Source organism: Equus caballus, chromosome 3 (genome assembly GCF_041296265.1).
Source record: "Equus caballus isolate H_3958 breed thoroughbred chromosome 3, TB-T2T, whole genome shotgun sequence".
NCBI lineage: Eukaryota > Metazoa > Chordata > Mammalia > Perissodactyla > Equidae > Equus > Equus caballus.
In genome coordinates, this window is record NC_091686.1 from 103,102,407 (window position 1) to 103,129,098 (window position 26,692).

General features: G+C 36.5%; 1 long non-coding RNA gene across 1 annotated transcript in view; it reads left to right on the plus strand.

Moving 5' to 3' along the window:
- LOC138923489 (uncharacterized) overlaps positions 1-22,159 on the plus strand; it is a 38,304-nt gene extending 16,145 nt beyond the window's left edge. The window contains exons 2-3 of the long non-coding RNA XR_011437153.1: positions 14,776-14,870; positions 17,579-22,159. This is a non-coding gene — a long non-coding RNA (uncharacterized lncRNA). The remainder of the gene's footprint in view (positions 1-14,775; positions 14,871-17,578) is intronic.
- The last annotated feature ends 4,533 nt before the right edge of the window (positions 22,160-26,692 follow it).

Here is a 26,692-nt window from a genome sequence, read left to right on the forward strand (position 1 = left end):
CATTTAAAAAGAGAGGAGAGGTGGGCTGTTTATAATAGCCATCATCGGGGCCGGCCCCGTGGCCCAGTGGTTAAGTTAACGCACTCTGCTACTGCGGCCCAGGGTTTTGCTGGTTTGGATCCTGGGCCTGGACATGGCACCACTCGTCAGGCCACGTGGAGGCGACGTCCCACATGCCACAACTAGAGAGGCCCACAACTAGAATATACAACTATGTACCAGGGGGTTTTGGGGAGAAACCCAAAGAAAGAAAAAAAAAATAGCTATCATTTCTTGAGTACTGACTATATCTAGACTTCTCTCTGTTATTTATATCCATTATATCATTTACTCTTAATAACAATTGTGTGAGAGATGTATTAATATTATTTCATTTTACATTTGAAGAAACTGAATCCTAGAGCAGCTAAAATAGTCTCATGGGCATATATCTAGTAAATGGTGGAGGCAGAGCACAAATTCAGGTTTGTTTGTCTTCAAAGTCTGTCCTATAGGCATGAAGCTCTGGTTCATGTTAACATTCTATCCTTATTGTTTATTAGGGTGGTGTGTGTTGTCAATGGGAAGAAATAAAGGGTCTTGGTACACAGGGTGACTTAGAATCTCTGGCAGCACTTACATCCTTTAAAGTGAGAGAAATAATATATTTTTTAATAGGCTATAAACTAGATGTATCTTCATCTATATCCTTTCTTTTAGATTGGAAGCTTATTGTAGTCATATTTCTGGAATAAACAAGGTACTGGACTTAGTATATTACAGTGCCTGAAAATAATTTGGGGATAATGGAAAAAGGCAAGGAAATCATCCCTGATTAAATTTGTAAATGGCTGTGTGGAGAACCATTATAATTTATGAGGATTTGCTGCTCAGAGAGTAAATAATACCAGTGACAGCATTTCCTCAGAGAACAGAAGATCAGATCTGTTGCAAAGTAAGTGCCAATACTTCCTCTCAAAAGCACAGTGGAAGAGACAGAGGTAATAAATGATGCTTCATTTATCTCAATGCTTATGACCCTCCTGGCCGCTTAAGAGCAGAGGGACAGCATTTAACTCTTTCAGCGCAGTTGAACAGCTACACATTCCTGCTGCATATGACAGCCTCACATTCTCAGAGCATAACTGGATGAGGTAAGTTGTCTAGATAAGCGAACCCCACACAATCACACCTGCCATTTCTGGCATATAGAGAAATGTTTGCTAATTTCATGTAATAATCTTTTTCATTTATTTGTAATAATGATGATAAAAATCTTCATGTTACACATTGTAGCAATACTATGTTCATGTCATTTAGATGAAATGACAGGTACTTTGAAATTAGCATTTTTGAGTGTCTGGTAATGCCGGCTGCATGTTGAAAATTATAATTTGTGGTCCTATATATCAGAGCTAACCCCCAGATCCAAGATGCAGATTTTAGCAGATTTAATTCCACCTTTAGCTCTCTTACAGCATATAAATTGAAAGCTCGGCAACTTGTCATTCAAATGAGTTATTAAATATTGAGACCCCGGATCTCACCACTTTAGAATCTGATGGTGTCAGCACATAGTAAGAACAATTTATGAAACGTGGAGTGCGATTGGTCAAATAGCCATATACACTGATGTTGCCATTTCAATTAACACCTGTTCATTTTTTAATAGGCATTTGTTATATAAAATAAATTATTGTTCTATTCAGCTAGCAATGTCTGGCCCTTATTGGTATCTTATTACACAGCTTTAATAATCATTTGACATTTAGCCTTTCCTAACTAACAACGGAATGCAATAATTCACATCTCTTGGATGGATTTTAAATCCCAGAGGGAAGTCATTATGTTCTACATTCATTTTATTAATTGATTAATTAATCTGACGCAAAGTTAGAACTTAGTAGGAATAGTAAGTATCAGAAGATTGATGAACAAAAAGTTTACACTTAACAGGTACAGCAGTGTATAGCTATTGTATTTCTTTTTGTAAATTTGTCATATAATGAAATAATGCATGTAACACATCCAAGACAGTGTCTGTAATAACATAGACAATATATATGGTTTCTTTTTACTGCCATCCTTAATTTATGTACTCCTAAAAGTCTATGTATGGAAAACATTTTCTTTCTAGGCAAGATGTTTGTTTTCATGTAGGCACAACAGGCACACCAGAATGGTCTCATTACAGGTATACTGTAGTACGTATAGTAAATCTTGTGTATACTCAATTCTATCTGTAATGGCCAACTCGGAAACCCACATAGAAAGTAAGAAAGAATTATCTCCATGCATTTCACTGAGAAAAGAGCATCACAGTGCACTGCTTTCTTGGAGGATAATGTAACACAGGTCCAGCTTTGGAAAGAACAAGAAAAGCATGCTGGTTTCTCGTTTTGCATTTCACAACAATTTGTCCAAATTTTGTTTGGTTGATTGCACTCAATTGTCTTGTTTTTGAAAAACAGCAACAGATTAAAAGAAAGCTCTCTGCAGGAGAAAAAACTATGCTTCAGGGAAGAAAGAAGAGCAGAAAAGGAGAGTAGGCATTTTAAATATGGCTAGTTACATGGTTATTCTCTTTACAATTTGTTTCTTTAGTGCCCAGTGACAGTTTTTTGAACTCACTTTGTTGGCCACAACACTTAACAGATTACCAAGCAATCAAAGCAGTCTTCATCACACAAAATTAGAGTATATTTATTATAAGAAAACAAGATAATAAACAAACATATACACAGAGGTCAGCAACACTTGAGAATTAATTCTACTTCCTCATATGCCACGTGTGCAATGATTCAGGGTAAATGATAATATATTATACTCCAAGTCCGTAACCTTAGAAAATGAAAGCCTAGTTGGAACTGGACTTACATGAGCAAAACAAGCTTACAGTACATGGGTCTGTGCTATTTGGCAAGTAGTCAATAAAACTGTACCTTATGACTTTCTCTCCTAAAGGTTCTAATCAAAACAATTTATTTCAGGCATGTAAACTGTGCTTTTCAGACTGTAGCTATTGTCAGCATGTGCAGCAGCATCAGCAATAGCTGATGCAATTTTTGGATTGAGAGTCTCAGAGCTCCCCCATCTGTCTCAGTAATGGCTGGATTTTGTACTAGATCAATACGGCATGTCAGCTATAGTACAAGGATTTTCTCCCTAACCTTTGCAATAGCAATTTCCCTGCCTCCAACCTTGCCCAGCATAAAAGCAATATCTGAGGATATTATGCAAAGAATCTGGAGCTGATAAAGCTTAGAGGACATTAGCTACCAGTACACTAATTGCTGGAGGCCAAGCATTCAGACATTATAGCCCATTTGAAATCTTAAAGTTGAGCCATGAAAAGAGAACATCTTTTCATGATAGATGTTAACTTGCTTGCTTCTGTGAGCATAGGACAGTGAGTAAAGGCGAGAAAGTGATCTGTAAACGAAGTCACCGTTTCTTTTTGTGTGAGAGTAATCTGGCTGCTCCAGTTGGTTCTCTGAATGTATTTCTCTCTTGTCAGCAGTGGCAGAGGAGAATCGAATGTGATGTGTTTGTCTTAGTAAAAGGTATAACTAGATCCTGGGGGGAGACAAAGTGTTTTGCTTTGTTTCTGCTCCAGTTCTCTACTGAGAAATAAAACCAAGAGGATTCAATTCTTTTCCTTGCAATGGACTTGGAGTTGCCCTGACTCACAGCTCACATCCACAGTGAGCTGATAATTGTGTATCACTGCCCCTTAGTGGTTGGCCAGTAGCAAACCTTTTTAACACCTAATGAACACCACAGGCTTACAGGTAAATAGAGCATGCAGGCTCTCCTCTTTATTTCTTAGAGCAGCATCAGAGACTTAATGTGCACCCTTACCCTTTTCTAAGGTGATGTTTTGTTTCTCTATGTCAGTGTAATACAGAGGAAAGGACAAGCACTCTGGGGTCGGAAAGACATGGAATTATATCTCTCTGCTATGAGATTTTAGGAAAGTTGCTTAACCCCTCTCTGCTTCTACATTTTTTCCTTCCAAAATAGAATTAGCAACTACCTACCTAAACCAATGCTGTCAGATTAATTAAGATAATACAGGAGAACAAGTTGCAAAGCATCTGAATGGCTTGGCCTCTATGATGATAATTATTGTAATAAAAATTTGTGAAGCATGTGCTTATTTTGTAAGACCAAAAAAATGTGAGGATGTCATGTAAACATCTCTGTCTTCATTACGGAATTGCAAATAGAGCCTGCCTTGATGAACAACCCTAGGAACAATATAACACAATGGTCCCTGCTTTCAGTCCAAATTACACGTCAGTTTATTTGGTGTGGTTTTGGGTTAGATTATGGTTACGTGCAATAGGATTTTAATTCAATTCCTCACACATTTATTGGTAGTCGACTATTCTGTATAGTCAGTGTGCAAAGAAAAAAATAAATAATACCATCGTTTCAAGAAGCAGTTTGTAAGTTAGTGGAGGATACAGAAATATAAACTTACCTAGATAGAAAGTAGACTCTTCTAAATTAAAGATGTCTAGGAACTGCTATGGAAACTCATTGCTAACCTCAGGGTAGTTTTCATAGAGAAGGTGATATTTTTAGTGGGATTTGAAATAGTAACTTTAGAATTGGATAAGCAAGAGGGAAACATCTAAGTAGAGACAATAGACAATAGCAGAGGTAAGTGCTTTTAAAAGAAATGTATAAAGTACGGAGAGATAATTAAGAAATTAAGTGTGGCAAGAACATGAACCATATGTTAGGAATAATAACCGATAAAGGTGAACAGGATGGATTTTGAAGAGCCTTGAGCACTATGCTGAAGTTTCACATACTATATACTATAAGCAATAAGAGAGTCACAAGGGAACATATTTTACATTTTAGGAAATTTTCTTTATTTTGGTTTAAGAAGGAAATAATTGAAATGTGTTTCTCCAATAGCATCTTTTATATCAAAGCTAAATACTTTATACTCATTTTCAAGTCATGCATCGTTATATACAATGTCCACTATGTCCTCTTAGAAATGTTGACATTTTTACTGCCAGCTCTTATCATTCCTTTTCAACAACCAAATCTTCCATTGGTCTATCTTTTGATTCCCCCATTGCTAATGTTAGCTGTATGTGAATATTGTTCCCCATTCCTAAGAAGCTGTATTCTGCCCAGACAATAACTGGGCATTGAAGACACCTTGAATTTTTACTGGGATCATTCTGCATGTGAAGTAAAATCTTTGGCTGTCTTATGAAGATGTAAAAATCATAAAGTAACACTGAGAGATGAATGACATTCCCCAAAGAGCCATAGGGAGGTATGTCAGTTGAACCTACAAAGATACCCAAATATCTATTTTTATCAATATCATTAATATTACCCAGGTCCAAGACGCCGTCATCTCTTACTTGGACTACTGCACTGGCTGCAGCCATTTTTAAACATAAGCCAGCCACCTGAACTTTCTGGCTTAAACCTTTCTTTTGATTCCTAACTTCATTAAAAATAAAATCCAAATTATTGTGCATGTCTCATAAGTTCTCTGTAACATTTCCAAGCTCGCTCCACCCCATGCTTCAATGCAGGCACTCTGCTTCAGCCACACAGATTTTCCTGTTCTTCTAACAACGAAACCCTTTTTGACCACAGGGCTTTTGTTTTCTCTTACCTTTCCTGGAACATTGATCTCCTGTATATTTGCACGGCTCACATCCTCACTTCATCAAGGTGTTTATTCAAAGACTTCTGTAGGGAGACTGGTCCTGATGATGCAGTATAAAGTAACTCTTGTCCCCACTCCCATTCTCTCTCCTTGATAACATTAGGCTTTTTCATTTCTTTCGTGGCACTTATTGCAATTATAAATTATTGTAACTTTTACTTATTTTTTTTTATAGTTTTTCGTATCAGTGAGAGTGGTCTGTTTTACTGACCTTTGCATCTTCCATGCTATAAACAGCGCAGCCATGTGTGTTTGCTAAATACTTGTTGAATAAAGGAATGAATAAATGAATGATTCACTAAAGCCTGAGTTGCATGAGAATAGTAATGAAATAGAAAGCAACTGAGATGCTACAGCTACCAGGGAGAACGAGAAAGAGACAGAGATGACAAAGAAAGCATAAGTATCACAGATATGAACCATGTAAGATAGGGAAAATAAAGGAGACACAGCTAGTGTCCCAATGGCCATGTTTACAGTCAAGCATCATTTAAATTCAGTGTGCCAGTGCATAAGTAGGAGCGCTAGGAATGCATTCTCCTCCTTATAGGCTCTGGGGAAGCAGCCAAAGGAAGTGTCAGAAGCCCACATAAGCAGCCTCTACAGGTACTCTTGGGCGGCTGGAGGAAGAGGCAATGTGTGCTTATGTAGCACAGCAGTGGCACCTGGAAGGCCAACACTGCATTGCAACATCTCCCAACAGGTCTCATAGCAGAGTTCTGGCAAATTCAGGAGCAGGAGTTATCTATAAGAAACCCCGGCATTAGGAGATATGGTCCTACTTTTAGCAAGCTGGGTTTTGGTATCAGGATTCTGCTCTCCAACAGAGACATGAGAGAGGGCAGGCAATGAAGTGAGGACCAAAGTCCTGGAAATAAAACAAAGATACTATGCATGTTGCTATTTTGAGAATTCTGTCAGGTGTGTAATTCAGAAACCAGTAAAATCAGAATGAAGAAACAAGATCAGATTAGACCAATAGGTACTTGAGGTGTGTTCAGACTGTTGCTTTAAATATTTCTCTAAACCACTTATTTCAGGCAGATGTTGGTGCTGGAGCTGTCTCTGCAGGCGTGAACCAACTGCCTTAAACAGAGAAGGGGAGAACCACAAAACCGACAATCACGTGGTTCAGGCAAAAAGAGAGCAAATACCTACATTCTAGTCCAAGTTGTTGTTTTTTTGATTTCGGTGGCTAACGGTAATATTGTCTGCAAATAACTAGAGAAAATAACATAAGGTTAACAGTGATAGTCGTTACACAGACTTTTGCACAGACACCCTCATTTGGCTGAGATAACTATAGGAAGCGCTGTGAGCCGGGAAAAGGGATCTGTGTGGCCCAGAATGCTGATGGAAATGCTGATCTATGGAATCTGTGAGAACCGAATGGGATGAATAGTAACACAGGGTATTGCAGGTTTTATGCAGGAAAAAAAATGCCTGTGATTAGAGATAAGTTCATAGGAAATAAAAGAATGTAGGGGCAGAATTACAGACTTGGTACAGGAAAATAGATTAAGGTTGAGAAAAACTAAGATAAAAAGAGATTTGCCAAGAGGCTGAAATGCTTTTAAATCCATTCAAATAACCAACCAGGGGAAGTGAACAGGTTGGGAAGATAAAACAATGTCTTTTAGAGCAAGAGAAAAGATCAGATACAGAGACAGAACACTGAAAAACTGCCTCTATCCCGATTTATAAGTTATCTAGGAATACAAATTGACTTGAAAATGTTCTCAAGAATGTACAATAAAAACAACAACCAAACAAATATCATTAATTGAACAAGAAAGGAAAAATCAGAGTGATCTTGGTTAGCAATATTATGCGAATGAAATGGAGGAGTTTCTGCTTAAAAAAAAAGAATTGAGGCCAGTCCAGGGGTACAGCAGTTAAGTTTGCGCGTTCCGCTTCAGTGGCCCGGGGTTCACTGGTTCGGATCCCAGGGGCGGACATGGTACCGCTTGGCAAGCCCTGCTGTGGCAGGCATCCCACATATATAAAATAGAGGAAGTTGGGCATGGACGTTAGCTCAGGGCCTGTCTTCCACAGCAAAAAGAGGAGGATTGGCGGCAGATGTTAGCTCAGGGCTAATCTTCCTCAAAAAAAAAAAAAAAAAAGAATTCATTATGAATCTTGAGTGGAGCATTTAGGGGAGATTTTTATTTTATGCAGTATGAAGTTTGCATAAAACAGGTACTGATTTTACTGTGCATTTGTGAAAGATGGCATCCAAGACCAAGATCGAATCCTTATGAATCACATTAGAGACAGAACAACAACCTTCAATTCTGAGAGGACTGGTTGTATTTCCAGTATCTTTATTGCGAAAACACCATTGATTCTGTGTCTTGTCCCTGATGTGGTTAAACATGGAGGATATTAATCTAGAGTTTCTATGGATGTGCTTTGGATGTGGGAAAATTGAAGATTTATGAATAACTTAAAACCATAAACAAACTGAAGGAGAACAGGATATATTGCTGTCATCATTTTTTTCAGAGTCCTCGACTCAAACATTTCAAAAGCACTGTATAATGATATAAAAGCTTAATCTAAGTGTTTGTAGATCATACCACTTATAGATTACATACATAACATCACATACATAGATCACATATATGTGTGTATACAAAATGTACATATACATTAGTTGATGCTTTTTTGTGGGTGTGTGAGGAAGATTGGCCCTGAGCTAACATCTGTGCCAATCTTGCTCTATTTTGTATGTGGGATACCACCACAGCATGGCCTGACGAGCTGTGCTAGGTCTGTGCCTGCGACCCCTGGGCCGCTGAAGTGGAGCATGTGTACTCAAGCACTATGCCACTGGGCCAGCTCCTAATTTATGCTTTTCTATAATCATTTGGTTAACATTCACTTGTATAATAACTTAGGAAATTGGGAATAAATGGTGAATCCACAGTGAACAGGAAATTGTTTTGGTAACTATATACATGATGCAGTAAAGAGTCAGAAGTGAGGGTACTCCACGGATAGACAATTATCTCCAAAAGCATATTTGGAGATGCTTGTGTTTTCTTTCCTTTCCCAAACATTCCAAAATGTATATGATGGCTGTCCCTAATACAACCAGTTTAACTGTTTTGCTCAAATTACAATTCAGTTAATGTCTTCATTAATTAAGGATAACATAGTTTTATCATTCATTCAATTATTATTTCAAAAGTTTGAGGTTAAGGTATTAAATGTTTTATGTATATTTTATGTTTCTCTTTTGCTAGATTTTCTTTTTCTTGGAATGACCAGAAATAATTTTCATCCGGAAAAAGCTTGCCTCTGTAAGAGCGTAAATCTCATGCAGAAAAATGAAGTCTTGATTCGGTTCTCTGTAAACCATATAGCTAATTAAACTGAACTACTATTGTGTTGCTGTGGCATGATAATTAATCATAGGATAAGGCTAAAAGCCTAGAATAGAGAAGTTTTCTGCTCTTAGTGCAGTGAAAATGAGTGAAGTGGTCATAGTATTGATTAAGACTTGATGCAGTGGCATCCATTAATTTTTTATCAATTTCTAGACCTAGAGGGTGGGTAATAAGTTAAAACAACTACTACATAAATACATTTGTTCAGAGAAATACCTTGGAATTCTGACATATGGAACAAACATTTTAAGATTGGGTCCTTGCCCTGTTTCAACTATAAAATAAGTAACTTAATATCCTCTGAACTGCAGAGAAAACTTAGAATTTTCTGAGGGGTCTACTGAATGTAAGTTGAGAAGATTCTGCTAATTTTGTTACTTAAATATGAATTTGGGCAGTCATCTGCGGACTGTCTCATAGGTTAACATTTTCCGTATAAAACATCTTTTGGTTTTTGAACTCTAAACTTTCTCTTATGCACATATCTCTTAATGCAATGCTTTTCAGCTAGTGCTTAAATAGAAGCAATTTGTATTTGCTTCCAAAATTTATTTCCTCTAAAATAACATTTAAAAAAAATGGCATGAGGGAAAATTCTTGAGTTACATTTCAGATGTAATTGGTAAAATGTCATACTTACATATGGAAATTTTGAAAAGCCTTTGGATTCCCAACATTTGGAAAGTGTGTTTTACATGTTGTGGGCTTAAGATAGGCATTCTAGCAAAATACACCATGCGACCCTTCTCTGCCATGTTGTTCTCATGTCAACACGCTTTCACTGCGCCTTTGTATTTAGCCCTTGTTTTTGTCTATTATGGTACAATGATTCCTATTGAAGTCGAGAAAGTATTGAAGAAAATTACATAAAAGGGAGTAAAGCAGACAAGAAAATTAATTACCAGGGGCTTGCAGAGGGAGGAAAGAATATTTTATTTCTTGATTATGAAAATAATAGTATTATCTTCCTAATTCTTTTCAGTAACGGGTCAAAATCAAGCTAATGAAGGAAAAATGCTTAAAACCTTAAAAAAAATTGCCTGTATTAAGACATCATTGTATGTAATATAGATAATAATGACTCATATCCCAGCATCCTCCTCCTAAGTTATTCTTCAGACCTGGCTTATTTTATTTCTTTCCCTCTCTCCCTTTCTTCCTTCTTTCCTTCCTTCCTTCCCCCTTCCTTCCCTCCAACCCTCCTTCCTTCCCTCCCTCCCTCCTTCTGTCCCTCCTTTTCTTCCTTACTCCCTCCCTTTCTTCCTTCCTTCTCCCCTTCCCTTCCCTTCCTTTTCCTCCTTCCTCCCTTCTTTCCTTCTCTTGCTCTCTCTCCTTCTCTCTCTCTTTCAATTGTAATTCTGTAGCTTGGAAACAGAGATCCCTATCCCCATCATTGAAAGTAAATTTCTAACTCTTCTTCTGCAGCATTATGGCTATCAAAACAAGGTTCTGTTTCTTCAAATAAAATTAGTTTCAGTATTTGAATTGCAGTTACTTCTGGTAAATGAACTTTTATAAATGTTTTAAAGTTTTTCGTGAGGAACATTTTCATCCAAATAAAGAGAGACTAAACTTTAATATCCACTCTGGCTGGCAATTTCTAAAACAATTTTCTACTGGAAAACTGTTAAGGGCACTCAGTGAATGATATCATATATGTACACTTATGGGTTAATTACATCTTGTAGTACTCAAAGAGTTTTCGTAGCCAGGAATATTAACTTCCTCTTTTCTACATTTATAATGTTCCTTCTGTTTTCTTTAAGTTCTAAATTTAGAGCAGTGTTTCTCAAAATTATTCAGTTGGTTCGGCAGCTGCAAGTCACAGTGATATTTCTGGAACACTATTAAAACACCAAGATACTGAATATAATGCACCTTTAACTTAGAAAGATACAATTTTGTGGTATGTCAGATATCATTTTATACAAATATGAGATCAGTAATATACAACAAGAGTCAATGTTCTAAGACAAATATATTTGGAAGAAAAAAGTAAAGTTAAAAAAATCATTTCCACTGGTATTTTTTCTACAAATTGGGAAAAAAACTTATTATTCAATTATAGCAATAGAACACCTTGACCCTTCACATGGAACATGTTCCATATGATAATTACTTAAAAATCATCTTCCCGCATTAACAGACTTTGAAAAAATACCAGGGAAATAAAGAACATTTACATGACTATGATCAACATGAAAATTAGCTGGATATCTGAATGCATAAAATTCATGGCACACTGCAAGATTTATGATCTAAACAGGATGTGTTAAGCAAATATGAGATTAATTCCCTTAAAACTGCTCCTTAATATTAATATTGTCTGCACGTTTATTGGGCAATAACTTACAGAAAAATTAATATGATAAGCGGTGATCAAAAAATTTTATCTTTTGGTAAAAAGATAAAACAAAAATCTAACAAATATGCATGGATGCATTAAATAACAAATACATTGTTTTAAAGAAATGTCTCTGTTAGAATAGTGCAAAGAATGCAGAGGAGACAGATTTACATGGAGTGCTTTTTGTGAATTGATTAGTGGTGCAAGACATTCCCAGGTCATCACAGAATCTTAGAAAAATGTTCTGGCAAAAATCTACAGTCCATTCACTTCTAGAAAAGGTTGGTAAATCTAGGAGAATTTATTTAAAGTTGAGTTTTTCCTTTACCAGTAATCTGTATCAGGCTTAACTTATCAAGATGGTAACCAAATAATTAAGAATTCAGTTCTTGATCACATAGGTAGTAAAGAGACTAATACACAAAAAAATGAGAAGGCTAAGTCTTATATATATACATATATATTCCTTACCACTAAGAACTGATTGATTGAAAAGTATCAACTGTAACTTGGATATCAAACATGCAGAATTACAACTATTTGGTCTAAAAAAATAACTGAAAGTAAATAATTTAATTTGCAAATGGTGAAGCTGAGGCTTGAAAGGATATGTGACATATCCATGATATCGCTGTGCAATGGCGTCTAGGCTCGACATCTCTGCCGCCTAACGCTTTCCCTAATTTCTCATACTATAAACACTACAATACGAAAAGCTGTATATTAGACTTTTATATTGAATAATTCCTTTTTCTTCTTCTCTTACCATGTAGAGATTAGCAATGAAAAACTTTTCTACAACTCTGTTGTTCAGAAAATTAGGACTAGAATTTTAGGCAGTCATTTATTCACTTGTCGAGAGTTATTATACACCTACAAGATCCTATAATGCATGAATAGAATTTCTCCAAAGAAGATAGAGAGATGGCCAATAAGCACATGAAAAGGTGTTTAACACAATTAATTACTAAGGAAATGCAAACCAAAAATACAATGAGATACTACCTCACACCCATTAGGATGGCTTCCATAACAAAAAGAAAAGAAAAGAAGTTTTGCGGAGGATATAGAGAAGGTGGAACCCTTATACACTGTTGGTGAAAATGTAAAATGGTACAGCTGCTGTGGAAAACAGTATGGTAGTTCCTCAAAAAGTTAAAAATTGAATTACTACTATAATCAAGCAATTCTACTTCTGGATATATATCCACATGAAGTGAAAACCAGGTTTCAAAGGGATACTTGTACACCCGCATTCAAAGCAGCATTCATTATTCACAGTACCTAAAATGTGCAAGTAACCCAAATGTCCATCAGTAAATGAATGGGTAAGTAAAATGTGGTATAATGTGGTATATACATACAATAGAATATTATTCAGCCTTGAAAAGGAAAAGAATTCTGACATATGCTACAGCATGGATGAACTTTGAGGACATTACACTAAGTGAAATAAACCAGTCACAAAAAGAAAAACACTGCACGATTCCCTTTAAGTTAATTATTTAAAGTAGTCAAAATTATAGACTCAAAAGTAGAGTGGTGGTCTACAGGGGTTAGGGGGAGGGAGAAATGGAGAATTATAATTTAATGGCTATAGAGTTTCAGTTTTATGAGATGAAGAGAGTTATGGGGATGGATGGTGGTGATGGTTCCATGATATTATGAATGTATTTAATAACACTTAACTGTACACTTAAAAATGGTTAAGAGGGTCGTGTGCTGACCCCGTGGCCCATCAATTAAGTTTGCACATTCCGCTTCAGGGCCAGGGTTCGACGGTTCACATCCCGGGTACGGACGCGGCACCACTTGTCAAGCCATGCTGTGGTTGGCATCTCACATACAAAGAAGAGGAAGATGGGCACGGATGTTAGCTTAGGGTCAGTCTTCCTCAGCAAAAAGAGGACTGGTGGCAGATGTTAACTCAGGGCTAATCTTCCTAAAGAAAAAAAAAATGGTTAAGTGGGTCAATTTTGTATTGTCTGTATTTTGCCATAACAAAAGAAAGATTCTATGATGCATAAGAAGAAGCAAGAAATCAAGGAAAACATTGTCTCTGACCACAAGGAGCTTATAGTTTATTATTGGGAAAAGTTTAATTACAGAAATAACTAGAATACACCCGTCTAAGATGGGAGACTTCAGTCTGGTGACTTCATTCTATCACACTGTCTCTTAACCATTAGGAATGGCTGGTGATTGAGACCTGTGACAAGTGGCTGGTATGTCTATCTACAATGGGCATTAACACATGCATCTGCCTTTTAGGTCCTATGGCCTACACCCAGATCCTTTGTTCCAAATGGATATGGATTTGTACAGCCAGATAATTTTACCAAAAGATAATATAAACTATTTCAAAATCTTCTCACAATTATTCAAGTGTGAATCTTGTTTAATAAGCAAACACTTTCCAAACACCTTGTCCTAAATGTCTTCTTTAGAAACACCTGGCATTTTAAAGAGTGAGAATTGTAATGTGGGAATAAATATACACTCATATTATTACATTTTCTTTGTTCTTCATAAATATCTATGAATGTCATGTAAGAGACATTTCTATTATGTGTTTTCCAAACTTAAGAACTGATACACAACCAGGGATCAGAGAATTTTAAATGCAACGTAACTTACAATATTTTAATTGCAGGCAAGTAGATTTCCATGTTAAAATTCCATTTGAATTTTGACCTCCTCAAAAAGAGTTGCAGGACAACTAAGCACAGGTTACATAAATTCACTAGCAGAGTAAAAGGGAGGGCTAAGACAGTATGTTTTTCAATATATTCAAATTTGGAAGTATAAACTATTCTATGGAAGAAAGCATTCAGAATAGCTTAAACCTTGCATGTTCAGGGTGGAATTGCATTATGTTTCCTACATTCATTTCAGTCCCACTTTCACATTTTTCAAGAGAGAATTATTGGCCACTCTCACAGTGGGTCTTGCTATCTAGATGTCTGATTTCAGCGCTTTCATATGACACTAGCTGGTGTTCTGAGATACAAAAAAATTGAAACTAAATTTGGGTTACATAAGTAGAGAGGGGATTTACTGATAGGACTTTGATGGGTATGACTTCAGAAGGGCAGTGTGAGGAGCCCTGCAAAACTGTTCCCCAGCAAAATAACCAGAAATGGTGAAAATCATGAAAAAAATTAAAGTCCCCAGAGATGGTCCTAAGGACATGCAATAAGTGAAGAAATGAAATCTCAGTAAGAACAGCGAGAGTCTGCGGTAGCTGAGCATAGCACGCTACCTCCTACTCCCCTTCCATCAGTATGATGGGAGAGCCACTCTGGGCATATGTCGCCAAGAAAATGGAGGTTTTTCTCTTCTTCCAGCTCCCAATCAAGGGCCACAGTGTCAACTTGAGAGCAGCAGTACACCAGCATTATTCATACCCCTACATCTCTGTGCAGTAGAAGCTGAACTCCAGGTGAGTGCCTCTGGGAGGGGAGGACCTTGTAAGGTAGAGGCTGTACCCCAGACACAGCAGGCCTAGAATACTGCATCTGGAGAATACTCACTTCATTCTTAAGAGGAGGGTCCATGCTGGAAGAGCCAACTGGTGAGAATTACAAGCTGCCACCCACCCTGAGCACCCTACTGGTAAAGCAGATGTCACTGTGGGAGACATAGGCCACTATCCCTGCTCCTGAATCAAAGACTTGGCTGAGACAGAGAGATAGGCCATAAGAACAAAGAGTTCTCAAGCTCTCTTCAAAGTAATTGATTTTATTTTGAACAGAGTATGTGGAGTTCAAATCTAAGGGCAGTATCAAAAACTGTGGAGATTTCGGTGGTAAGCAATTAAAAAGAGTTTGGTAGCTCTACGAGTGCAGCAAGCTGAGCTGTGGGCCAGCTAGTTCACCAGAGAAAGAAAGAGCTGAGAAGAGCCCGCCTGGAATCAGAACAAATTCCAAAGACTGGTCTCGAAAACTAACCCCTCGAAGTGAGAATAACCGAAATGTCTATTAACTTATAATTAGAAAATAAAATGCATATTCCTAAAATGGGATAGTATTTTGCAAAAGACTCCTTTCTTTTACAAATATAAAAATATATATTTCAAAAGTAATATACATGCTACAACATGGGTGAACTTTGAAAACATTATGCTAAGGGAAAGAATCAAGTCACAAAATACCACACATCGCATCTTTCCATTTATATAAGCTATCCAGAGTAGATCAATCCATAGAGACAGAAAGTATATTAATGGTTGCCTAGGGCTGGAAGTAAGAGGTTTGGGGGAGTAGGGAGTAATTGCTATTACATACAGGATTTCTTTTTGAGGGTGATGAAAATATTCTAAAATTGATGTGGTGATTACTGTACAACTCTGTGACTATGCTAAAAATCATCAAATTGTATACTTTGAATGAATTGTGTGGTATGTGAATTATATCTCAAAAAAGCTACCAAGCATATAGTATTTAAGTAGACATCTGATGGTTCCCATTATCACTGGAATGACTGGAGAAACAGGCTCTGAGAAAGATCAGGAAGAAAAGGTGGCCGGGCTACCAGAAACACAGCTGGAATGAATTCATAACATCTGAGGCTACGAATGCCTGACCACTACAATCTGCCCTGCCGCTACCAGTTTCTTTGGATGTTATATGCAAGGATTCCTGTCACTGGTACCACCATTCGAAGATATTTTCTACTCTCCTTGTTATTTACACCATTAGCTCCCACGTCAAAGCACTGGGAAGACTTGCCTAATTGGTTAAGCATACATTACATGCCTGCCCTGGCAGGATGGGTGAATATAAAGCCTTTTGCTCCCCTGTATTAGAGGTGGGACTTTGGTCCTTATCAGGCAAGAGTTCTTCAAGCATAGGAAAGGGACTCAGATGCTGGGCAGACAAAGATGACAAATATACACTAATAAGTAAATATAAAATAGGCTATATAAATATGTGCCATATTTATATAAATGTAAACTAAAGTGATAATAATTAACACATATACTTCTTACCGTGTATGAGACAAGAGACTGTACCAAGAGCTTCATGAATTTTAACTTACTTATTCTTTGCATCAACTATGTGAAGTAGGTACTTTTATTATTATGCATTGTCTTCCAGTTGAGGAAATTGAGACAGAGGCATAATGTAAAGCTTCCATGATCACTAAGCTAGTAAGTGGCAGAGACAGGATTGGGGACCAGAGCACGTCTGCCGCTGGAGACCAGGCTGTACTCACTGCTGTGTTGAACTCCCTCCCTGTGAATAACAAAGGTCTTTTGATTCAACTCAGCTCTCCTAGGTGGATCATGATCCATACTCAGAAATATGCTTTTTCTGCTAGGCATACCACTGAAAGAACCAGATTAATTAGCACTCCATTATTTTACTCCTTCAGGGGCCGTGTTTGAACTTAGGGGAGAGAGTAGGAAGCAAAAGTGAGTCCAATATAACCTCTGCTCTTAACAAGCTTACAGTATAAATGGATTCATGCTAAATGAGTACATAAAACAAATTAAATGAGGTCTTTATTTTTCAAGAGACGGAAACACTGTCTTCAAAATAAGTGTCATGCAGAAACAAATTATATGTAAAATAAAAGTGTAATGGCTTTGATTCAAGCTGGGGCTTTAAAATTTGAAACTATACCCACTTAATCCTTTCCCTGACCCTCCAAGACAATTTCTACAGCATCTCTGAGGAAACCCTCAGTTCCCTGAATTTTAGTCTGAAAACCCTAGATTATGATAAATCCAGAGAGAAATGGAGACGTAGACTCATGGTGCTCTCGAGGAAGAGAGAGAGCATTGAGTTAAGGGGAATCTAAAAGTGATTTTTAAAGAGAATGGCATTTGAGCTAAGCCTAAACAGATGCAGAGAGGCAGTGATGACAGAAGTAGGAAGGGGACTATTATGGCCATAGATTGACAAGAGTGTTCAGGTAACAGTGGATGATCTAGTTTTGTTTAAACATGGATTATATGTACAAGTGAACTGAGAATTTTGGTCAGATGAATTGATTCAATGTTATGGACCGTGAGTTGCCGATGTAAGGCTTTCATATTAAGCTGAAAAGTAACAAGAAATGATTGTTTGTTAATTAGAGAGTGATATGATCAGAACTATGTTTTATGTTTCTGGATGTTAATTTTTTTTGTTTTTTTAACTTTAGGGTTGTTTCAAATGGTGACAGAAAAGAGAAATAGAAACTAGTAGAAGACTGTCTCAGAAACTGCTAATGAGATTTAGCTAAGTGGGAAAGAAAAGAGAAATATTTGCTGGATGGATGAATGGATGAACAAGTTAATAAAGAATGAATAAACTCATGATGCAGCTGGAGTCAGAATCCATATCATTTGATCAGTTTTCACAATATAAGAGAAAAATCAGATGTTGATGTAAACAATTTATTTGAAATGTTGAAGTTATCTAGGGTAACGCTCGTATAATTAGCAGAAATCAAGAAGATGGAAAAGGGAGTGACAATTTTGAGATCAAATAATATATTTGTTTAATCTATTTAGATAAAGATCAGGCATCTTTGAAGTGATATCAAACAGTTGAAATTACAAATCTAAACTTTAAGAGGGACTTTAGATTATAAAATCTGATAATATATACACAAAGAAAATAAATTAAATTGTAGGAATATATTCAGAATACAATCAAAAGAAATTAAAGAAGAGAGAGAAGTTCTGAAGAATGAGTTCGCCTAGGCCAGAGATAAAAGTGTGAAAAAGATCACAATAATTAGATAGAAGACAAGACTCAAGTTTGCCATGAGCCTAGAAGCCAGAGAACGAGAATCTAACGAATTGATTTGCAAAGTAGGTTGGACAAGAGTATCAGATGTTGCAGAAATTAAGGATTTTATGCAACAAGTGACCAGCTTTGCTTAATAAAGAACGTCATTTGGACTGTTTAAAATCTTTGTCGAAGCACCGCTAACAATACCCTATCGAAAACAGAAGAACCCCTCGACTTTCAGGCTATGGAAACATTGCTTTATAGGTATGATTCACCTAATTGCATAATTTCTTCATTGAATTTATGTTAGGTCATAGGAAATCGACCTAAGAGTTTGGAGTTACTCTGCAGTTTTGAACAAGATTAACGTTAACATTATTAGAAAGATACGCTTACACAAATGTTCAGTTTTTTGAAGATATTCAAGAGCAGTGCCGAGGTGTTATTTCACCCGGAGGAGATCTTCTAGTTACTCAAACACAACAGATGTCCAGCAATTGTTCTCAATGATAATATTCAAACTATGATCTGTGGCTTTTATGTTGAGATGCTGAGTCATTCTCTTTATTCTATTTCTTTTTGCTTGAAATAGCAATAATGCAATAAATATCTTCTATTTAGATATGATGCTTTCATACTATTTTCACCACTTAAGGATAACGAAGAAAACCAAAAGAAAACTAAAAATAAGCCATCATATAAAGTTTCTAGGGCAAAAGGAAGAAAAAACAAATCATACACACACACAAAAGCAGGGCTAAGATTTCAAAATTTTGTTTTCTAGACTATTTTTAGCAGTGTGCAGATAAAGCCAATCTTCCAAGTCTACTGTGAGGACTGAGATAATATACATAAACAAGATCTGCAAATTATAAAATATTGTAAAACCATTGTTTTATTAATTTTCTTAAAATTTGCATAAGGCAAGAGGAGAGAGTACCTATTAATCCAACATAGTAGATCATGAAATAGAAAACAGTACTAACAGTTACTTCAGTTTTTCTTGTAGCTTGTAGTTCTACTTATTTTGTCTTAACTGGCGATCACATTGACCCCATGAAAAAATAAAAATTAGATATTATTATTTTTTAAATTTTTTAAATGGCAAAACTAATATCTATAGGTAGTCATTTTCAAATCTAACATTGTTATCAAGACAGAAAATAACAAAAATATGCTGGATTGAGCGTCAGTGTTTTGTGCCCCCAAAGTAACTTTGCCAAGGTCACAAATCAAGTGACAGGGATTATACTTTGATCTTTTGCTCTCTACCATATACAATATTTCTTGAATTCATATCTATGAAAGGATTTCTTCTAGCAAAATCAATAGGTTTTTCAAAACAAAATTATTAAAACTGACTTTCAGACTTTTCACTTAATTCCATAAAGATTCATTGATAGCTTAGGATGTTCAAGTCAGATGTTTAAGACACTGGTAAATTAAAAATCAATGATGTCCCCACAGCTATCTCCCTTCTTCCTCTAATATCACAGGGACTCATAAGTTAGTAGACGAGGTAAGTATATATAAATGGCTAATAATACAAATCAGACTCACATAAATAGTGTAATAAATATTCAGACAAAATTCTATGGAAGTGAAGGGGATGTAAATGCAAAATTTATTCTGATAGAAAGTGATGTGTGAAGGGATCTTAGATCAGGTCAAATTTGATAATGGCCCTGAAGGGAAGCAAGTGTAGATAGGAAGATAATGGGTAAAGGATGTGTATGGCATTCTTCAATAGCCTTACTCAGGTGAAAACTTCAGAGATTTGAGATCACACTCAGAAAACTCATCAGAACATCTATCTTTAGAATTCCACAGGGTGTGTTGAGCAAAGAGAGCACTGCAAGCCGTGGAGAAATGTTTTGACCAATAGTTATAGACACCTGTATGTGGCAGCAGTCAGATCAAATAAGCGAGCGTGTCTATTGGAAAAAAATCACATTATATAGAGATGGTGTAAATTAATAGCACTTAATTGTGCAACGGAACACTGTGCTAACCAAAATAAACAGTTACATGAATGCCTTGAAACATAAACTGAATAAACTCTTTACCTCAGATCTGCCTCTTTTCTACTAAAAATGAAAGAAAACTTTTATCTGATATCATTGAAGCCTAATTTTAATTGGCATCATTGTAAAATATATAGTCATTTATCTTTTCTTAACCAAGAGGCAAAGGTACATCTTTTTGAAAAACTGGGCATAAATCAGAAAATATGGGGTAGCTGCATACTTGGCAATCGAGAGAACTTGGAAGTATTTGGAGATCTTACATACTATGTCCCAGTTCTTCTGATTTATCTCTGAGGACTTATTAATCAGAGATATATTCTATTTTATGTAGATTTTATATAGTTTGTAAAATTGCAGTCAATCTTATAGAATTGGATTGTAGATTTCTAAAAGAATGATGTGAAAATTAGAATTTAATATTAAAGGACAAGAAATATTCTGTCTTTGAAATGTTATAATATGCTCTCTTCATAAATAACAACTGGTTTCCATAGTATTGGATGTTCTATGCTGATATTTCCTGACTTTTCTGATCTTACTGAGACACCAATGGTGGCTTTTCCTAAAGTTCCCTTGCATCAGGTGGTTTCTCTGCCCAGTAGCTATTTTGGCTCTTTATTGTCCAATCACATTGAACTCTCTTTCTGACAGTCAAAAACTTAAAGAATATGATCACATGTTTCCTAATTCATTTTTCCCTCCTTCAAGTCTTTACCATTTGCGTGATTTCTAATCAGATTACTTTCCACACGTTTTCACTAAAGAACAAACTTACTTATGCATTTGGCCATCATGGACTCACATTCCACTGGTCTCTGCTACTTGAATTCTTCCAATTATTCAAGACCTAGTTCTGTTTAATTAGGCCTCTTAAAAGAGATTTATTAACTTATCACTGTATTAAAGGCATAGCACTCTTAAATATTATCCTTGCGTTCAAGGAGCTTGTATTTTAATCAGAGCAAATCAGAAGAATAAAGCAGTAAGTTTGCTAATATTTAGAATTCTCTGATGAAGAAATTCTGTGGCTTGGAAGTGATGGCAAGACAAAGTCATATGAATAGGAGTGGCTATATCTTAAGAGGCAGGGGCCTACTTTCAGGTAGGATCTTAGGCACATGAGCACTGAGTACCCTCTCCAACACTACCCCCAATACTACAAATACTACAAACCTGAGGTCAGTATCCAGTCCTTGCTACTCAACTTACCACAGCATAACACCTATACATTTGAGACTCAAGCAAAGGTCATTATCAGGACGCAGGGGCTCAAGTCATCAATCCCAAGGAAACACATTATCATGTAATAATCTGAGGCATCCATAAGACTGATTCTTTCAGAAGCTGAAAAATACATGCTCTTACCAGATGGTCATGCCAGACTGGAGCTGTACATTCACTATAGATTTATTCATTAATTATTTCTACAAATAATTCCTGAAGTCTGTTATATACTAGGCCTGTATGTCTAGTTATGTCATATTCTGTGCTTCAAATTTTCCCACAGTCTTGATTCATGTGCTCACACATTGCGTTTCAGCTCCTGGCAGCCCTATAAATATTCTAGATACTAAGTTTACCCATAGGATTAACCTTTTCAAAGTTGCCCTGTTTGCTTTTTTCCTTTCAACCCACAAGTATTCTGTCTCCATCACTACCCAGATGAAAAATTTCCAGAGTTCAGAAGCAGATTCAAGTCTAAAGTGTCAGGGCTGGCAGCACATTCACTTCTAAAGCAGCTTGTTCTGTGCTGGGTTTAGAGTAGAAAGATCAGGACGCCAGAGCTACCTGACGCCAGGACGTTTTAGCTGGGCGATTTTGGGCAAGATAATTAATCTTATCAAATCTGTTTATTCCTCTGAAAAGAAACAGTACTGCTTGCCAGCTCACATGATTTTATGAAAATACAATGAGAAAAAGCATGTGAAAGCACATTGTTAACCATATCGAACAATAAATCTGTTATTACAAATAAAACTAATAATAAAATGAAAAACAATGTTTCTTTTATTCTTCAATTTTTATTTGGGTTATCTATAGCTTGGATCCTACACAATGCCTAGTAGAGTATATAAGCATGTAATTAATGCACAATAAGAATGGTTTCATTCCCTGGGAGATCAAATGAAGTTTAAAATATTGAATTATCTTTTACACAGACAGGACAAGTAAAGGCTTATTTTCTAGGCTCATGATAGAAACAGAGACGCATCACATTCTCTGACATGCAAACAAAAACTTAAGTGTGTGTGCATGTGTTTATTTGTGTACGTATGTACACATTCACATACTAATCAAAAACTTACAGCAAAGAATATACAAAGTTCCACATTTTATCAGTCAGGGCCCTTGGCAATAAACCAATGACTCATCTGACCTCTAATTTGGCCACTAAGGAAACATATTCTGAGAGGGATATTAGCAAGCATGGGGATTATTCAGAAGTCCCCTGGAATCGACTCTGTGGGGAAGTAAAGGAAGTTGGAATGAGTGGAAGGAGGTGTTGAACTCTAATGCCAATATGAAAGAGAACTTTGTTGATTCTCCAGGGTCTCTGAGGTGGAATGACCCTTCTTAGTTGTCCCACAGAGGAAAGGGGACCAGACTTTATGCCATGTGGTCAACCACTAATTGGATGCCTCCAGGAGAAACACTGAACTTGGGCCAGGTCTCTTCAGGGCACTTTTCCAAGAGCGAGTTAGAGCCATCTGGATCCAACACTTCCAGAAGCCCATGGAATTCTGTTTCAGTCATGAACGGAGAAAAAGGTGTCTTATCACAGCAACAAGTAAAGCCCCAGCAACCAGGAAAGCACAGATCCATTTGTTTCACAGAACAAGTGCTATGAACAGCTCCTCCAGGATTCTAAACCACATTAGAGGTTTCAACTAATACTTATCACCGATCTCATTTTTATATAATAAATAGTCACAAAGGGGCTATTCCACTGTGATATTACCCATCAAGATCACGTATATGTAGTAAAAGCAGGCATATCACAAACTCCCATAAACCTTCTTACAATAGAATTCATCATAATTCATGGAAATATCACTTATTTCCCATCAAAATTATCTAGATATTTTAGAGATGCTGCTTTGTCCTGAAAAATTTTGCTGATTTTATTAATTTTCCCTAATTTTGCTAATTCCAACTGGCCATCTTCCTTGTCAACAATTGTTTTCTAATCCAAAACTATACCTTAGGTTGTACTGTGTCTAGGTAAGGCATATACATGTGCCTGAGATGTATTAAGTGCAGCATTGATAGACAAATAAAATGACAAGGTCTGTACCATTGCTAACAGGGCCAACGTTGGTAAATATTGACTGTACCACAAACAGGGGTGCAAGATAAAATACAGGACACACAGTTACATTTTAATTTAAGATAAAAATCTAATGCTATTTTAGTGTAAATATATTCCAAATAGTGCATGTGACATATTTACACTAAAAAAAAATTCTTTATTTGAAACACAAATTTAACTGACATCCTGTATTTTCATTTTCTAAATCTTGCAACCCAAATAAAAAAAGAAACACAAATGAATCACATTATATCAGAAATGAAAATTTTGGCTTTCCCTTCATACTCTGTCTAGATCAGGGTCTCTCTACCTCAATCCTATTGATATTTTGGCCAGATAATTCTTTGTTGTGGGGGAACTATCCTATGCATTGTGGCATATGTAGCAGTATTCCTGGTCTCTACCCACTAGATGCCACTAGCATCCATCCAGTTGTGACAATCAAAAAATGTCTACAGATGTTGCCTAGTTTTCCCTGGGAGCAAAACAGCCTCTGTGAAAAATCATTTATCTAGATATAAGGATTGTCGACGAAAATAATCCATAACCAATCTATAAATGAAAATTCGGCAGAGTTTACTCTGAGCTGAAATCTGAGGACTGTGGCCCAGGGCCTTTCTTCCCGAAGGAAGAAATGGCACCAAGGAAGTGGGGTGCACAGAGTGGTTATCTACCCCCAAAGAGGATGCTTTACATATGATTGAAATGTCCCTCCCACGATAGTCTCAAGATTGCCCTCTCGGTACAGCGATGGACACAGCAGGTAGTGGGTCTGCTATCTTGGAGGGAGTAGCAGGAGGCAAGTCTACTGTCCTGAGCTGGGTGGTCACAGGTGAGCACAGCAATCAGTTCCTAACCTAAGGAAAGCTACTTAATCCTTAAGGAAATATCAACGTTGGGAGGGGGAGGGAAGTTTCACCTTTATCTCAAGGCCTTTGTTCTTGCCATAGGGAATGTCTAAGCAGATATGCAATGCATGCTTAACGGGCCACGGTCAGGCCCTTTTGGAAAGACAAGGGGAAGCAGAATTAGGTATACACAAAATGGCTTCCTCATATACTCCAATATCTCTTATTACTTGCCATTTTTATTTGTGAGGATTAATGATATGACTGATTTCATCATCAGGATTATTCAGGCCAGATCTTTCTCTTTTAGTTAGATAATTGCAGCAAACAAACGAAATCAATGACCCATGTGGAGTTATTTAAATTAGTTGCACTTTATTCAGTGCGTAACATAAGTTTCTAGCTAATCTATTTGCTGATATATTTGATTGCTTAAGAGCAGACCATGAAAAAGCCGTCTGTTGTATGATACTACGTGGAACGCTATTGACTCAATACCTACTACCAGAGCAATTCTAGTTCAAAATATTTAGCCTGATAGAAGATATTTAAAACTACATGAGATGCATGCTCCCCATGCTTCTACATGTACACGTGGTCTACTGAGATGCAAATAGGCTCTTTTGTGGCTCATTTGTTTTGGCTTCAGCCATATTAAAACTTCTGTGGTAATTTAAAGTGCAATTTAAGATGATTGAAATAACAAGAATGCCTGCTAAGGTCTGTTTTAATTCAGTGAATAAAACAGCTGCGGGATAGAAGCAAAGGATAAGAGGGGGTTCGTTCCCATTCAAGTTCCCACAAAAGGAGAGCATGTAAACTGCAGAGCAGAGACTTTGTCTGCTTCCCTCTTTGCTTTTTTTCCTGAACCTAGAACAGTAGCTGGCCCATAGTGGGTGCTAAATAATATGTCCGCAGTGAATGAGTGAATGAATGAATGAAAGGTAACAACAGATGGAGCTGACATAGTCATATGTGATATCATTGATTAGGCACACTGTCCAATTAGAGATAGTACACTGTTTAGCAGACAGCATTATCTTGCTTGCAAGGTTGTATTGATTAAAAGAAACATAAAACTCTTAGCATTAATATGTTTAATAAGCAATTAAATTCTTATTAGAATTAATATTATCATTCATTAAGACATATGCAGGGCTCTAATTTCAACGAGCCAAGCTAAGTTTGATAAGTGTTATTTTGTAACTCCTAGAATTTAGGACTATGAATAGATAAGACATAAAATATCACATGCATTTACCCACTAATGACTAAGTAGCATGTGAAAATGTAAGAGAGGGAGAGAGAGAGAAAAGAGAGAAAGTGAGAGAGAGAGGACTAGAGAGAGAGAAGAAAGTGAAAATTTAAGAATGAAGTTAGTTCTTTGAGGGGAAAAGTCATGTGCTTCATGTTAAATATTGCAATAAAACGGGATGAAATTTTGCCTTAAAAATACCCAGACAACATACTGCTTTCTATTTTCCTAAGGCTGATAAGATTTTGGGAGTGCCTAGCAATTTTGTATAATATAGCAATTAACTGTGCTCTAGCCTTAGGTATATTAAAGGCAAGTAATTTCTCAAATACTAATGTTAATAAAGTTGATGAAGCCTGTTCTATCATTTTGAAAACATCTGTTGGGGTATAACTAATTGGAATAAGAATAGTGATCAAAATTTCTGAAACATCTCCTTCATATTTTATTATGAAGAAGCAATTATCCTATAGAAATGTAAAATACATATAAAGCACAATTATGGGTTTTTTGGTATTCAGAATTCAGTACAAATATTCAGTCAAAGACAAAAAATTAAATGTACACAAATGGTTTAAAAATCCCAGCTGCTGTTCCATTTTCCCTTTCACATATAAATTAGAACAGGCTTTGGATATTTTCAATAGCAGAAGAGAAAGTGTCTTCCTACCCAGACACTAAATTTGTGTTTTTATTTTCAGCCCAGCACTGCAAGATAGTACTAACCTAGGAGAAAGGCAGAATGGTACGAAATCAGGCAAACCTCCCAGTGGTGCCGTCTTGTGATAATCTCTTAAACTCTGTGAGCCTCAATTTCCTTATCTGTAAAGTGGGAGTAACAGTGACTTCTAAGATGAAATGAGGTGATGTTTATAAACTGTTTAGGATCATATTTGGCACATAGCGATTGACAGGAAGGTACTGTTATGTGGTTTTCCAAACAATTTCAATCCAGACATGAAAATATCTCTTAATTTAAAGTAAACACTTTCTGCTATTGCATAAATCCTTATGGTTTGATATATCCAAGAGTGTCTTGGGTTTTTTAATTGTATGGTAACTCAAATATGAACTTAGAAATATCCAAGGGATCGATGTT